Raw genomic sequence first — 14,225 nt, 5'->3', positions numbered from 1 at the left:
AAACAAGCAGTCATTTAACCAAATGAAATGGGAGCTGGGGCTGCTTGGATAGGTAATGATGGATCTCCAAAGTTGATGCAAGGTGAAAAGTGCCAAGGAAGGACTGGGAAGTAAGGAGAGCCGATGGATGCATGGGGAATTCTCTCCTTCCTCTGGGGTAGACATCCTGGGGAAGGTGCCCTGTGCCTCTAGGGTCCCTCTGGGCTGCTCTGAGCAGAGCCTTGCTGCCTGTGGGCACACACACAGCCTCCTCCGGGATCCTGGGTCTTCTCTGCACACAGCTTGGGTGGGAGGGAGAACAGGTATGCATTTTGGGGGGGTATCTCCCACCCTACTTCTAGTCTTACTCTTCCTTGGGGCACTTGGGTTTCTTGCACAGCCTCCTAGGCCTCCCTGGCACATCAGGAAGGGCCACCTGGATTGACAGCTGACATCTTTGCTCCTCATCCCTAAGTGGCTTCACATGGCTGTGACACTGTCCCACTGCCTGGACCTCAATCTCATCTGTAAAGTGGCGCCAAGCCACCAAGCCCATGGACTTGCTCGCTGGGTCTCCTCCTGACAGGATATTCCCAAGCCACAGCATGTGTCACTGACTAGAATTTGGTACCAGTTCTTTTCCATCCCATAGTTTAGGTGTCATGATGTTGGTGGGTGTCTTCATCTTCCAAATGGCCCGTGTGAGTGCATTTCTAGTTAGGATAGCCTCTCTGTGTACACTTTCAGTAGTACAGCTCCTGTTTCTGCCTTGATAGGAAGTCTTTTGGTACCTTAGGAATGGTCATATTGCCCTGCTTAGGGGCCTGGCCTAGACCACGAAGGAACAGGTGCTTATCAGCCACTTTCCACCCTAGCTATCCTTCATAGGGCAACTCCTTGTGCCAAGTCCAAAGAAGGGTATATACCCAGACTACACCAGCCTGTCCCATGGCAGCTCAGGACCAAGTCTAAGTCCTCCTGAGCAGGCCAGGCCACCTCAGACACTAAATGGGTGCCCAGCCCACCCTCCTTGCCCTTCATACCCTTATTCCTCCTTCTTCCATTAACCTGCAGATGCCTCTTGGGGTAGGCAGAGGGGAGCATCCTTAGCAAGGATGACTGGGGGGAGATGGGGACAGGCACTCCTGATGCAGATGGTCTCTGAATGCACCTTCCTCCCAACTGCTGAAGCCTCTCAAGTCTTTCCAGCAACCTCCCAGGGAAGGGGCTTCTGGCCCTGATTGGATAGAGAGAAGGAAAGAGCCAATGAGGGAATGCAAGGAGCCTGTTTTCCCCAGGCTACAGCAAGCCTGGTGTGGTCAGGGAGTGGAGTTGGAGCTGATGCAAGCAGGAGCTGATGCAGGCAGATTAGCAGGAGGGAGGGAGCCAGGGAGTTGGAAGACAGTGACGCAAATGCTTGGCTGATGCATGAGGAGACAGAGATGGAGAGAGAAGCAGCAGAAGAGCCTCTGCCCCACAAGGACGTGCTCTGCCTCCAAGATGAGAAGACTAATTCAGAGAAAATTTTCTAGAATTGCCACCCAGGTTGACTCTCCATGTTGTGCACACCCTTTTTCTCAAGCAGGCTTCTGTTTCTTTGCCCTTGCAGCTACCTCTTTGCCAAATGGCCTAGAGCCTCAGCCCAGGAAGCATGTCCCAGAGGAGCCATCAAGTCCCACAGCCCCTTGGCTAATCCCATTCTCGGTCACACTGCACTAAAAATGCCTGCATTTCCCAATAACCTGGAAGGAAAAGGAAACCATAGGAGAGGAAGAAGGAGTAGGGGCAGAGTCCACCTCAGGCAGACACCACAGCAGGCTGGACCTGGACAGGCATCTGCCCTTGTGGCTGTCTCCGGCCCCTGAGTGTCACCCATCCTGGAGTCCTCAGTCTGGTGCTGCTGCTGCCCTCATGCTAGCCTGCCCCAGGACTGAAATGCCCTTCCTCACCTCCCCCATCACAGTTGGGACAAGCTGGCTTCTTACAGACAACTGGGTGAACACCAACAAGCAGGTGAAGTGGCTAGGCCTGTGAACACAAACAGCCTGGACATCTATCCCATGGGCCCACCCCAGCCCCAGTGACCCTGGCCTGGGATCTTTGTACCAAGGGCTTGTGTGAAAAGAGACAAGTTGAGCTAGTGGGTAGCTGGGGAATGGGGGAATGCTGAATGCCAGGCAGGGATCTCCAAGGCAAACTGGGAGGGAAGAGGAACAAAACACCCTTAGCTTTGCACACCAAGGAGCTGCAGCCAAAGGACACAGGTGTTGGGACTTGTCTGAATGTGTGTGTGCTGGGTGCTGGCCACAGTGAGCAATCATGAGTGGGCACACCACAGACAGAAGAGCAAGAGGTGGGACTTCTTACCCAGAGGTGAGTTTTGACAATCTGTACCCAGAAGGCTGAGAGGGAGCCTGGCTGTGTTTCCCTATGTGTACCAACTTTCTGTGGACCCCATCCTTGGCCAGCAGGGATCACATGCAGTTGTGTCTTTTGGAACCTGAGCCTGCAGCTCAACTCTGGGTTGACCCCTTAGGTGTGAGTCAGGAGTTGGCTGAGGAAGCCAGTGGGACAGGACAAGAAGACACAACCCCAAGAATGGCCCATGTGGCCAAGCCCAGTGACAAAATATGGATGTGGTAAGTGACATATTCATGAAGGCTACAAGGCCTTGGGCTTCCCGGTGCATGGGCCAGTTGCTGGGCCAACTTCAGGCCACGTTTGAGCAAAGGTTTGTCTGTGAGCATTTTTTAAAAAATGTTTATTTTTGAGAGAGAGACAGAGTATGAGTGGGGAGGGACAGAGAGAGAGAGGGAGACACAGAATCCGAAGCAGGCTCCAGGTTCTGAGCTGTCAGCACAGAGCCCGATGTGGGGATCGAACTCATGAACCATGAAATCATGATCTAAGCTGAAGTCAGCCACTTAACTGACTGAGCCACCCAGGCGCCCCTGTCTGTGAGCATTTTCATGGGACTCCAAAGCAGGGAGCCCTAAGAGAGGCAGAGCCCCAGAATCACTTCAGCAAAAACATAAGTGCTCTTATCTGGGTCATGAGGGAAGAAGTGAAGTAATGAAAAGTCCCTTGTCTCTCAACAACTTGTTTCTAAGATGAGTAAATCCAGCCACTTCTGATCCTTCCACTGGGCACTGTCAGGCGGTCTCAGAGAAGACAGCTGGACTGACAGGAAGGACACTCCTTTTTTGCATGGGACCTTGGCTCCCCATCATTGGGTGAGGGTATCAATGACTAAACAGTGGAAAGACACAGCCTGCATGGATGACTCCAGCTGTCATACCTGTTCCTTCTTGCCTTACTATAACAGCCTAAGTTGGGCTCTACAACAACAAGGCTCTAGCTCTACTGGCCAGAATCCCTCCATACCTCCCTTCTGGCCCAACTGGTAATGGGGGATTCTGACCATGGGGATGAGGCTCCTGTTCATTCTCACTGTAAACACTCCCTTTGAACACAGAGCCATCAGTGGTCCCAGGATGGAGGGAAAGTCTCAAAGAAAGACCCTGTGCTTTAGATCCACCTTCTGGAATGCACATCTAGGTCCTCTTTGGGTGTGTTCCAAGTAAGTGCCTTTGAGCTTCAAGATTAGAGTCCTCCCTTGTGCATAAATACCCATGAGAGGCCCCTATTAAGCCCATTCAGGGTAATGAACTATACTAGGATTGGGGTGGTCTGGGTTACCGGGGGAAGGGTAACACCAAGGTAGTCAAGCCTGCCTGCTAGAGGACTCTGCCTCCTACCTTTTCCCTCTAAGCACCAGAAACAGAAGCAAGAAGGGGGTAGGAGACCATGCTTGTTCAGATAGCTGTAGAGCCAAGCCAGCTGGGCTCATTATCTGTCATTTCATGGGAGAGGCACACTCATGCTGCTAGAGATGTGGAAGACTTGGCCAAGGCCAAGAAGCCACACATCTGTGATGTCTGTTCAAACTTGGGTACAAATGAAAGAGCACTAGACAAGGGGTCCAAGTCCTACTTCTGTCAAAACAAGTCACTGGACATGTCACTTACTCTCTCTGGGTGAAGATGAAGTCCCTAGTCATGGGAGGAAGGCATGCGTCTCAGTGCAGCCCGTCTGCTCATCAGCAAGTCCATGGGACCCCATGCAGTGCTGTTGTCAGCGAGCTTCCCTCCCTGTCCTGTCCTCCCTCTGCAACATCCCCTGGAAGGCAAAGGCCTAAGACACTGGGCAGGCCATGGGACAGGCTCTCCCAGGAGGCTGCAGCAGGAAGTGCAAGAATGAGCTGGCATGCACTCCACATGCCAGGCTGAGAAAGGCCTGGACAAAGAGATGAATGGAGTGAGGCCACAGGCAGGATATAGCATGGAGTGTGAAAGAGCTGGGGATGCCAAAAGTCAGGGAGTGCGACCTCCACCCCCAGCTTGGGTGCCCTCACCCAGTCTTTTCTGAAGGCATTTGGCCTAATGTCTAGGTTTGGACCCAGGCCAATACTCAGGCAGCCAAGTGCTAGAATGATCAAATGTGTTATGAAGCAGTCTCCTGTGGCCAGGTCTCATGACTGAGGACATCCTGATTCCCAGTCTCAGCATCTGGCAAGAGGACGATCAGCAGACAGGTTGCTTTCCTTCTGGAAGGGGCCCTTCAGAGGCCTGCCAGAGCAATGGCAGAGCAGCTGGGTCATGTGAGAGACCCCCAGTCTGCTACTCAGCACACAGCTCCCAGGAGCCCCAGTGGAGCAGAGCACCTTGACCTGCATGTGATGCTCCAGTCCTAGGGACTCCCATGTGGAGGCTAATGAGGCAGAAGGAAGGAGGTGCACCACGTGGAAAAAAGAGCTGGAGGGGATTTGGATTACAGAGGGAAAAATGTAATATGGAAAAAGAATGCCTGGGAGCGGGGGGGGGGGGTAGTATTTGTAAATGTGCTTTACAGGTAAATGAGTTCTACATGAAGGTCTGGAATTTCACCTTCCCCCAGCCCACCCCCAACATCCCAGAATCTAGACTTCTTGGCGTCAGTGCTGGAGGGCCCGGGAAGGCAGCTATCTGAGGGTCTGACACAGGCCGACTCTCTCCAGAGGCAGTGGAGAGTTCAAGCCCCAAGGGGGTAAAGGGAGCCATGGCTGCCTGTCACTCTTGAGGAGCCAGGATTCCTTCTGGCTGTCCTGTGCCCGCTTTCTAGTTTTCCACAGACTGGATACAAGTGACTGCTTGGGGTGACTGGTCCATTTCAGAGGTAGCTTGGCCTCAGGGACCAGCAAGGGCTTCTTGGCAGGGCCCTCTGAGATATTTTGTGGAGGCTGAGGGTCTGGGCAGGGTTAAAACGATGGGGATAGCAGGGCCCATGAACCCTTATCCCAAACAGAGCCCCTTGCCAGAGCCATCTATATGAATTATTCCCACTGTTTCCAGGGCCTCCACCTCTCATGCTGTAGCATGAGAAGAGGCCCAGAGGAACCCTGGGAGCTCTCCTTCAAGGCCTGGGCTGGCTTGGTTCCTCACCCCCTGGACCTAAGAACCAAGGTGGTCTTAAGCTTATCCCAGTAGGGCAGAGATGCTATCCCCATCAGCACACAGACAGCCAAAGGGGTTGAAAGGGATTCAGGGGTCATAGATCCCACCCCCCACCTTAACCAACTCCCTCCTCAAGAATACCTCTGTACCCTCAATGTTGCCACCTATTCAGCCTTTGCCAAAGCAGGCCTGGTGACACACAAGTCCCCGCTCCCCCACTTGCCCCTGACTAACACTGGCCAAAGAATTCCTTTTGTCCTAGTTACAGGTGATTGTGAGTAAAGCTCAAGAGGAAAAGAGGAATGAGCCCCCTCTCCCCACCCAACAATACCTCCCACCCCAGCCGAGCTTGGACAGGCCTCCTCCCAGCTACTTTCTCCCCTTCCTGTCCACCCGGGACCCAGAGTGTCTTGAGCTCCACCCTTACCTATTATCACTGTCCCCATTTTTTTTTTAATAAGAATATGGAGACTCAGAGAGGAGAAAGAATTTGCCTAAGGCCACACTTTCATTTATTCAACAAGCATTTATGGAGACCTGACAGCCAGGCTGGGTACTGGGCAGACAGACAGACAGACAGGAGCCTATAGCAGCCCTTCTAGGGCACTGCCAAAGTGCTGCATTTCCCAAGGAAGTGCCCTTGGCTCAGGCCATCCCAAAAGAATGAAAGAATAAGTGGGAGCTCTCACCAGGCAGAAGTGGTGAGACAAATCCTGGGTTTTTGTTTTGTTTTGTTTTTAGTCTAAACCAGGCACTGCCTGATGTAAGCATTTTCACTCATTCTTATGATTGGAACCCTTGCCACATCAAGCTCTCTGGAAAACTGACCTAGTCATCAGAAAATGGTGTGCTGAGTCAATTATCACAGGAACCAGACTACAGCGTAAAGGTCAGGACCACCAGCAACAGCCTGCAGCAGCATGAGGCCTGCCCACCACTGGTCCCAGAGGCCAGGTCTCCTCCCTGACCCAGGGCATGGCCACAGAGCTCCACAGCTACCTCCACCGCTACCACCAGTGGCTCCAGTTCTTGGTTTCCTCTTGCAGTTGGAAATGAGCACACTCCCCACAGGAAAAACCTAGACAGTGGTTCTGAAAGTGGCCTCTAGTTCCCTCTAGAATACAAAACCCCTGGGACATGTGCTTAAGCTGTAAGTTCCTGACTCCCCACATTAGAGTTTGACAATGACATCCAGAGGGCCTCTTGACCTTTCATTTTTCAGCCCCTTCTCCACCCATACCTGTCCCTCCTGCTTTCCTTCCCCTACCCTTCTCAGTTCTCATTCACTGTTGTGCCCCAGTGCCCAACACAGGCAAGTAATCAGAAAACACTCACCAAACACGTACATTATCTGTGAGGCAAAGTAACCTGACTCCATTCTTAATCCTCAAGTGAGTCTTGAGCGGGTACCTCTCTGTGCCTCAGTTTCCCTTTTGGAAAAAAGAACTGATGCGAGCCCTGTCCACTCCCTGACCCCTCCATGGCCACTCCTCAACGAACATTACTGTCACACAAGTCCTCCCATGTCAACTTCTCCCTCCCTAACGAAAATTATCAGAAAAATTAACAGCAGGGAATCCAGATGAGACTTTGAGGGAGTTCTTTGTATCATTCTCACAACTTTTCTGTGCGTTTTAAATCAATCCAAGATAAACAGTTAAAAATGAAAACAGTAGACATTATTAAAAAAAAGGAAGGAAATCAGATTTTAGTAGGCATCCAGAAGTGAATTTAAGAATTAAATGTTCTGTGGCAAATATTTAACTGTGGGTAGACACCATATGCCTCACTGGTACACACTGGTAGTGATTTTTAAATCATTTTTCTTTAGATGCGGAACCCACATTCCTCCCAAGCTGGGCCCACCCTCAGCCCTGGCCATCACAGCCACTGGAGGAGGACACTGTGCAGCAGGTGTTCCTGGCTTCAGCCTCCCTTCTGTACAGGTGACAAAACCGAGGCCTCTGGAGGTTGTGTGGTCTGCTTGGGTTTGCACAACTAGATGGTGGCTGAGCTGGGGTTTGAACCCAATCTGACCTCTGAGCTGCTCTCTTACCACTAGGCTGTAAAGACACCTCCCTGGTACATCACACACTCTACTACTGTTCATCTCTCTGCTCCACTTCATTAGTCTCCTGCCAGCTTGCTGACCCTCAGGAGCAATGATGCCAACCTCTCCTGAACATCACTCTCAGGCATGTGGGTCCACTAGGTGCACTGCCCCTGTCCTGGCATCAGCCAGCTCTCTGCAGACACAGTGGAAATGAATACAGAGTCCCTGATGGATCCTAATCACAGGAGCCAAAGGCCTGGGACACCATGTGGGTTGCTGCTCACAGCTCTGAAGCCATGGAAAATGGCTCTCCTCTTCTCCAGCCATGATTCTGTCCCATGCCAGGAGGGCCTGGCAGTGGGGCAGCCTCAGGACCCAGCAAGCAGAAAGAAAGCTGGTGTTATGCATGAGCTGGCACCTTATGGGCTGTGGCTTGAAGCAAGATCCAGACCAAAGGGATCAGTCACCCGTGGAGGCTGAGTGGGAAAGGAAGAAGGCAGGCTTCCAGCTTCCAGAGTACATTGAGTCAGATTTGGGATTTTTCTTGCCATGTAACTGAGGACAGTTCAGGGACTAGCTGCTGATGCCTATCTGCCCTGCTAGATCTCAGGAGGCTATATGTACACTAGGCAGAAACACAAAGAGCACCAGGCATGCTGAGGGAAGCTGAGGTGAAACACTAGCCACCCCTGGGGTCACTGTCTTCAGTGGCTGAAATCTGGACTCTAGTTGAGAAGGAAGTGAGGTGGACAGATTTGATGCTGGTCATTGCTCCCTACTGAGTGGCTGTCCATCTCCCCAGCTAGCCTGTCACTCCTTGGGGCAAAGCCTGCCTGTGATTTCCCTCCAGGCCCCCACTGTCCAGCTCTGGGTAGAACATATAGGGGCTTAGGAAGAACTGGCTTTGGTCTTTCAGGAACACGGGGGAGGCTAGACTCATGCAGCCCCAGTGGATATATAGGCCTTGCCCTGGCAGCTGCCAAGCTCCTTCCCTTACTTCCAAGCCCTCCTCTTCCAGGAAGCCTTCCCTGATACTCCCAGTGAGGGCTGCTCCCCTGCTCCAGGCTCCCATGGCCCCTTGTGTTTATGCTACTCAAAGCTGCAGCACCCAGTATGGAAATGGGGCACCTCTGTCACTGACTTGTGATGTCCAAAGAGTGGAAATGAACAGATGTGAAGCACCTGCTGTGTGCTGCTCTGTGTACCTTCCATCAGCTTACAATGGCTGAGTATAGGGACTCCAGGCAGGCCAGGGCATCTGAAGTCCAGGCCAGGAAGGCACAAGGGCTGGGGCTGATAATTGATGGAAGTGGGTAGGGCAAGTGAGGTGGGTCTTCTCCTTCCCATCCTATGGCCCAGGGGTAATGTAACAAATAGCACAGGCACCAAGACCAGCCAGAAAGCTGGCCCCAGGTCTGTACATCTATGTCCTAGCTAGTTGCTTCTAAGCGGCAACCAGGGCCTTTGAGCTGGCCTCTGGGCTGCCCCTGATTTTTCAGATGAGGCAGTGGAGACCCTGGAAAGGTAGGTACATCTCCTGCTTCCCCTTTCTCGAAGACTTGCCCAGTATTATGTGAGCTGGTGAGGAAGGAGCAGGAATGCAGAGCCTTTCCCCACTGCCTAGGCTTACCAATCAGCTCATGGGACCCTGCTTCTAGTCCCCAGCCAGGTACCATGACCAGAAATCTAAAGGGCCATGAGACCAAAGCAAGACTGGCTCTACTGCTGGATGGGGTGTGAGGGCATGTCTCTCTCAGGGTTCACAGAGTGTGATCCTGAGATGCTTTGCCATCCACAATGTCAAATCTAAGTGCAAACAGCTCAGTGAGAACACAATTCCTACCACATCTCAGATGTTCCAGAGCCCAGGCCCGCTCACACTGACCTCATCTGAACCCCCAACAGCTTTGAGTGGGAGGAGGCCTGGTGTGTTACCCCTTGGACTGATGGAGCTGCCCAAATGCCCCCAAGCTCGGAAGTAGCAGAGCAGACAGAGATGTTGAGCATTCAGTCTTCCTGAGGCCAGGTATCACTCGGTCTTTCCAAAGAGGACAAGGCTCTTGGCTCCCCTACCCCCATCCAAACAATTCAGCCACAGAGCCCGTTTGCTGCAGATCCTGTTGATAACACTCAGTGACACTTGATTCGGCGCCTTCTGTCTGGGCAGCTACCTTTCTGGTAGCCCTGCAGGAGACTGCCCTGTGCCCAGCACATGCTCATCACAAGCAATCCTCGAGCCCCCTGCTCTGGGCTCCAGGGTGAGCCAGCCTCTGGGTCTCAGTGTTCTTATCTATAAAATGGACACAGGGTGAACTAGCTGATCTGAGATGCCCTGATTCCTTTGCTTGCAGTCAACTCTTACAGCACCTTGGCCCCAGGCCATTCACTAACAATCAAATCCTTTTTCCAGAAAGGGTAAGAATAGAGGGACCAGGCCAGCCTTCTCTGCCTCTTTAGCTTACTCTCTTTGCTTACAGGGAAAACCAGAAAACTAAGTTCACTGCCTCCTTGGTGGAAGCCCAGGAGGAATGCTTGGAGCGGGTGAGGATCATGGAAGGGGGAACTGAGGCCCTGAGCTGTCCCCGCTACCTGACTGGGTATGGGCGGGACGTCCCCCACCCCCACCCCGTTGCCTCTCCACCGGGCCGCGCCAACGGCGACTCGACAGCCCTACCTGGCACAGGTGCCCGGCTCGCGGGATGGGCAGAGGATCGGCGGGCACGGGGCGCGGGCTCCTTCGGGTGGACAGCGCCCAACCGGGCCAGGCCAGGCCGGGCCCGGGGCGGCGGTTGTGGGACAGCGGGAGCCGGGTGCAGGGAAGAGCGTGCAGGACAGCGAGGAGGCGCGGACTGGGCTCCACCCGCAGGAGAACAAACAGGTTTTCACCGGCGCCCAGTGCCTCGCCCCTCGCCCCTCCCCTCGGCCGGCCCCCTTCCTCTGCCCTCTCTTGGGGTAGGTAGATGCGCCTGGCACATTCCGCACATTCTCCCGCCAGTGTCCTCGGCCCTCCCGCTCCTTCCCAGCCCCGCCCCTCGGGGCTGCTGGAGAAATCAAGGCCGGGGCACCCCGTGGTGAGCACAGAGCAAGCTCCAGAAGGCTCTGCCACGGTGGAAAACTTCCAGGCAAATTCCTTTGGGCTCCCGCCTCCGGACCGGGAGGTCTCCGCCACATGAACGCCCCGGCTGCCTACTTGCGCCCCTGCCCACACCCGACGAGATCTGGCCCCGGTTCAAGGCCAATGACTTCCACAGATGCTTTGGGTTAATTATGTCGAGAACTACTGTTCCTAGATCCATTTTACAGATGAAGATCCCAGACAGGGGCGGGGAGGGGGGGCAGGGGGCCAGAGGGTGAGATCATACAGGAAATCCCAGAGGCTGGGAAGAAGAACAAAGTGAGGGAGCCTGGCTCACCAGCGACACTAGAGAAATTCTCACCCTGGAAGGCCATGCTGGGAGCACCTTGTCAGCAAGCCGGGCCACCTCACAGGTGACACATCCAGACCCCTAGGACCAGTGCAGTTTGATAAGTGTCATTCATTTGTGCTTTTTGAGTACTTGTGTCATTGAATCATGCTTACTGAGTACTTGCTATGTGCAAGGCACCGGGCTGGGGACTAGGAAGGAGGGAGCTTCAAAAGAAGCCCCCAACCCTGCCTGTGGGTCCAGGGAATGCCTCTTATGTGAGGAACTTAACTGCTGTCGAACAGACGGCATAGGGTTGGCTAAAAGTTGGCCTATCAGATGACAGGATCAAAAGGATGGACCAACAGTTCCTCCTTCATCGAGCTCTGTCAAGTCTATGTCTCAAATGGCCTTCCAATCCATAGACTTCTGTCCATGCCCACTGCCACCACCCTAGTGCAGGCCTGGGCTATAGGACCAGCCTCCTTGCTTGTTTCCCTGCCTCTGATTTTGCCTTCCTTCCCACCCTGTCTCCACACACAAGTCAGTTTAATAGTTTACATGTGTGCAACTCTTTGATGGCTTCCCATTGCTCTCAGGATAAAAGCCAAACTTTAAGGGGCCCCAAGGATTTGTGGCACCAACCTCTCTCTCCACATCCAGCCACACTCCCCTGCTTCTGCCTTCTGAATATCACAAGTCCTATCTCCTGGGGCATTTGCTCCTGGCACTCGGACTCCCTACAATGTCCTTTGTCCCCTTGTCTTAGTAGTTCTCCAAACCTTCACTCAAGTGGCTATAGATCCTTCTCTGACTGCATGTGCCACCCAGGCAAGTAGATTGCCTCCTTCTGTGTGCTCCCCCAGTTCCCTCTGATGACATAGTTCTAGCATAGTGGCCATCACCTCTATTGTTCTACATGGTGAGCTCCAAGAGGGCAGGGCCACATCTGAGTCATCGCTGGGACACAAAGACAAGCACAAGGGGTTGGAGGGGATTTGCAGAAGGAGGGAATCGAGAGGTGATTGAGACTCTAGAAATAATTCTCATCATTCTCTTCCTGGGCTTTGTCAAGTAGGGAGGAAGTGACCTTGTGTCTATGTGACTATGTGTGTAGGGAGTGGGGATGGGGGGATTGTATATAAAGTCACTTCAGTTCATCTGTCTCTTGCCAACCAGCATTTTTATGCTTCCACTCTGGTGGTCATTATCTAATGCCTTCCCATCCTCTGCTTGGGTTGCTGGTGGCCATGGATTTGGCTTGGCCTCCTAGCTCCTAAATATACTCACTATATGACCTAGGGTGTATCACATCCCTTTTCCTTTCAAGAAACTTAAGATGTAGAGGGCACAGTGATGGGTTAGATATAAGGGTGAGGAAGAAGGTGGTGCTTGCCTCCCAAAGCCTCCAGTGGGAAGGGGAAAGCTTGCTCCAGAGCCTTAAGTGTGGGTGGGTCAGCTACAGAGCACAAGACTGGGGTCCAGAGCCACCAATGACCAGTCAGTGAAGGCTTCCCTGGGTTGGGCTTCCCTGGGGCCTCAAGCTCTTCCCATGTCCCAGGTGATTCAGCCCTTGCCCAGGCCAGATATGCCATGACAGTGTCAGCCTAAGAGACCAGCCTTTCTTCAACTCCTCCCTCCCTCCCAGGCTGCCAGGCCCTGCAGCTGATCTCACCTAAAACGGGTTTGACTCGAATGGTAACTGCTTTGCCCTACCCTGCCCTGCCTTGCCCACCTGTTCACTGTCCCAACAGAAACCCCCACTCCTACCAGGGCCACCCCCAGCCACCTCAGCCAGACTTCAAGGTCCCTGCCAACTTCATCAGCCTCTTCTTTGACTCCTTGTTCTCAGGCACCTGGGCCCAGACACACCAAGTGCTTTCATACCACTGACCCCTGCACAAGATGTCCCCTTGGTGGTGACCTTCTGCCCACTCTAAACCACAACATTGGCTCATTCACAAACTTTGCCTTGGCCTAGAACTTGGGGGACAAGATTTTAGTGACTGTTGGCTGCCCCCAGACTTGGCTCTACCCCTGCCTGGCCTGAGCTTGGCCCTGTCCCTCTCTATTCTCTGCTCAAGTCTCTAACTAAGGTGAGCTTCATGGTGGGGCCAGGCTGGGCTGTTTGGGTAGACAAAAGGCCTGGAAGGTAGAGGCAGTAGTGGGCAGGTGACAACCCCCCTCCCCCGAAGGGGAAGGGGGTCCACAGCTCATGAGTAGGCAAGAAGACAGATTCTCTGGGAGACCAGGTTGAAGTAAGCAGATGAGTAGGGGGATAAGTGGCTGTTTGGAAAGAACTGGCCAGCAGTATTCTGAAGAGTTCCCAGGTTAGGGAGGGAGATAATGGGTGGGGTTCTGAAAGCTGTCAGGCCTCAAAGCCAACCCAGGCAAGAGTGTCCTCATATTGAAGACCACTGGAGACAAAGCACTGACCCAAACTCTGCCATTGTACAAATGGGGAAATGGGCCCAGACAGGTATGGCATCTAGCTGAGGCCATACAACCAGTCTGAGGGAGAGCTAGGACGAAAACCAGGTCTCCAGTTACTCTGGATGGAGCCCCTGCCCAGCTAGGGTGCTCAGGTTCACTTCTCTGGAGGGCTGGGCTCCTGTCTGCACCCTAATCCACTTCTTCCCTCCCTCCTTCCAGAGCTCACACTGCTGCCTCATCCTCCTAAGCTCTTCAACCAGTTTTCACTTGCTGGGTGACTCTGCTGACTCCAAGCAGGGTGGGTCCACTCAGGGCAGGGGTCCCCAGGCATGGTTGCACCCCCAGTGGCCCCTATGGAGCTCTGAACTTGCAGGGCAAGACCTCTGAGACTGTAACCAGCTCTCCAGGTTGCTGGGAGCTGGTCCAATCTGTCAGCACATGGAATGAGACCCTACCTGCCCAGTCTTGCCTTTGGGGGGCCCCCACCCTGTCCTGAGCCTGTACTCCAAGCTAAGGGACTGGTCCATTTACCTGGCACAAATATATACTCTCACTCACCAAGTGCCCCCTTTGGGCCTTCTGTTCTCCACCACACTGCCACACCCTCCACCCACTTAGAGACCAGTCAGACCCAGTTCTGGCTTGGAGCAGTTCCCAGTCTGATGGGAATGGCAGACCAGTGTAGCTCCAAGGGGCGGAATCCATGCCTTGGGATTTCTTGCTCTGTGGACAGTGGCCTCCCTGGGATCAGGGAGGTCAGGTCATGCAGGCGGGCCTCCCCAGGTCATGTTGACATCTCCCATCCCTGCAGCCTGGACTCTCCACTGCTTTTTGAATCTACCATTTTGAATAACTTCACGAAAC

General features: G+C 53.5%; 1 protein-coding gene across 22 annotated transcripts in view; it reads right to left on the bottom strand.

The window, feature by feature from the left end:
• ZNF185 (zinc finger protein 185 with LIM domain) overlaps positions 1-10,433 on the bottom strand; it is a 70,694-nt gene extending 60,261 nt beyond the window's left edge. For 5 of the 22 annotated variants that reach the window (XM_058713929.1, XM_058713930.1, XM_058713945.1 and 2 more), the window contains exon 1: positions 10,199-10,428. The gene's annotated coding sequence lies outside the window, so the exon portion shown is untranslated. Of the gene's footprint in view, positions 1-10,198 lie in introns of all 22 variants that reach the window. The other 17 variants (XM_058713931.1, XM_058713942.1, XM_058713946.1 and 14 more) reach the window with 9 other exon arrangements.
• Positions 10,434-14,225: the final 3,792 nt, after the last annotated feature.

Source organism: Neofelis nebulosa, chromosome X (genome assembly GCF_028018385.1).
Source record: "Neofelis nebulosa isolate mNeoNeb1 chromosome X, mNeoNeb1.pri, whole genome shotgun sequence".
In the NCBI taxonomy this organism is placed as follows: domain Eukaryota; kingdom Metazoa; phylum Chordata; class Mammalia; order Carnivora; family Felidae; genus Neofelis; species Neofelis nebulosa.
Note: the sequence above shows the minus strand (reverse complement) of the source record. Positions and strands in the feature narration are given on the sequence as shown.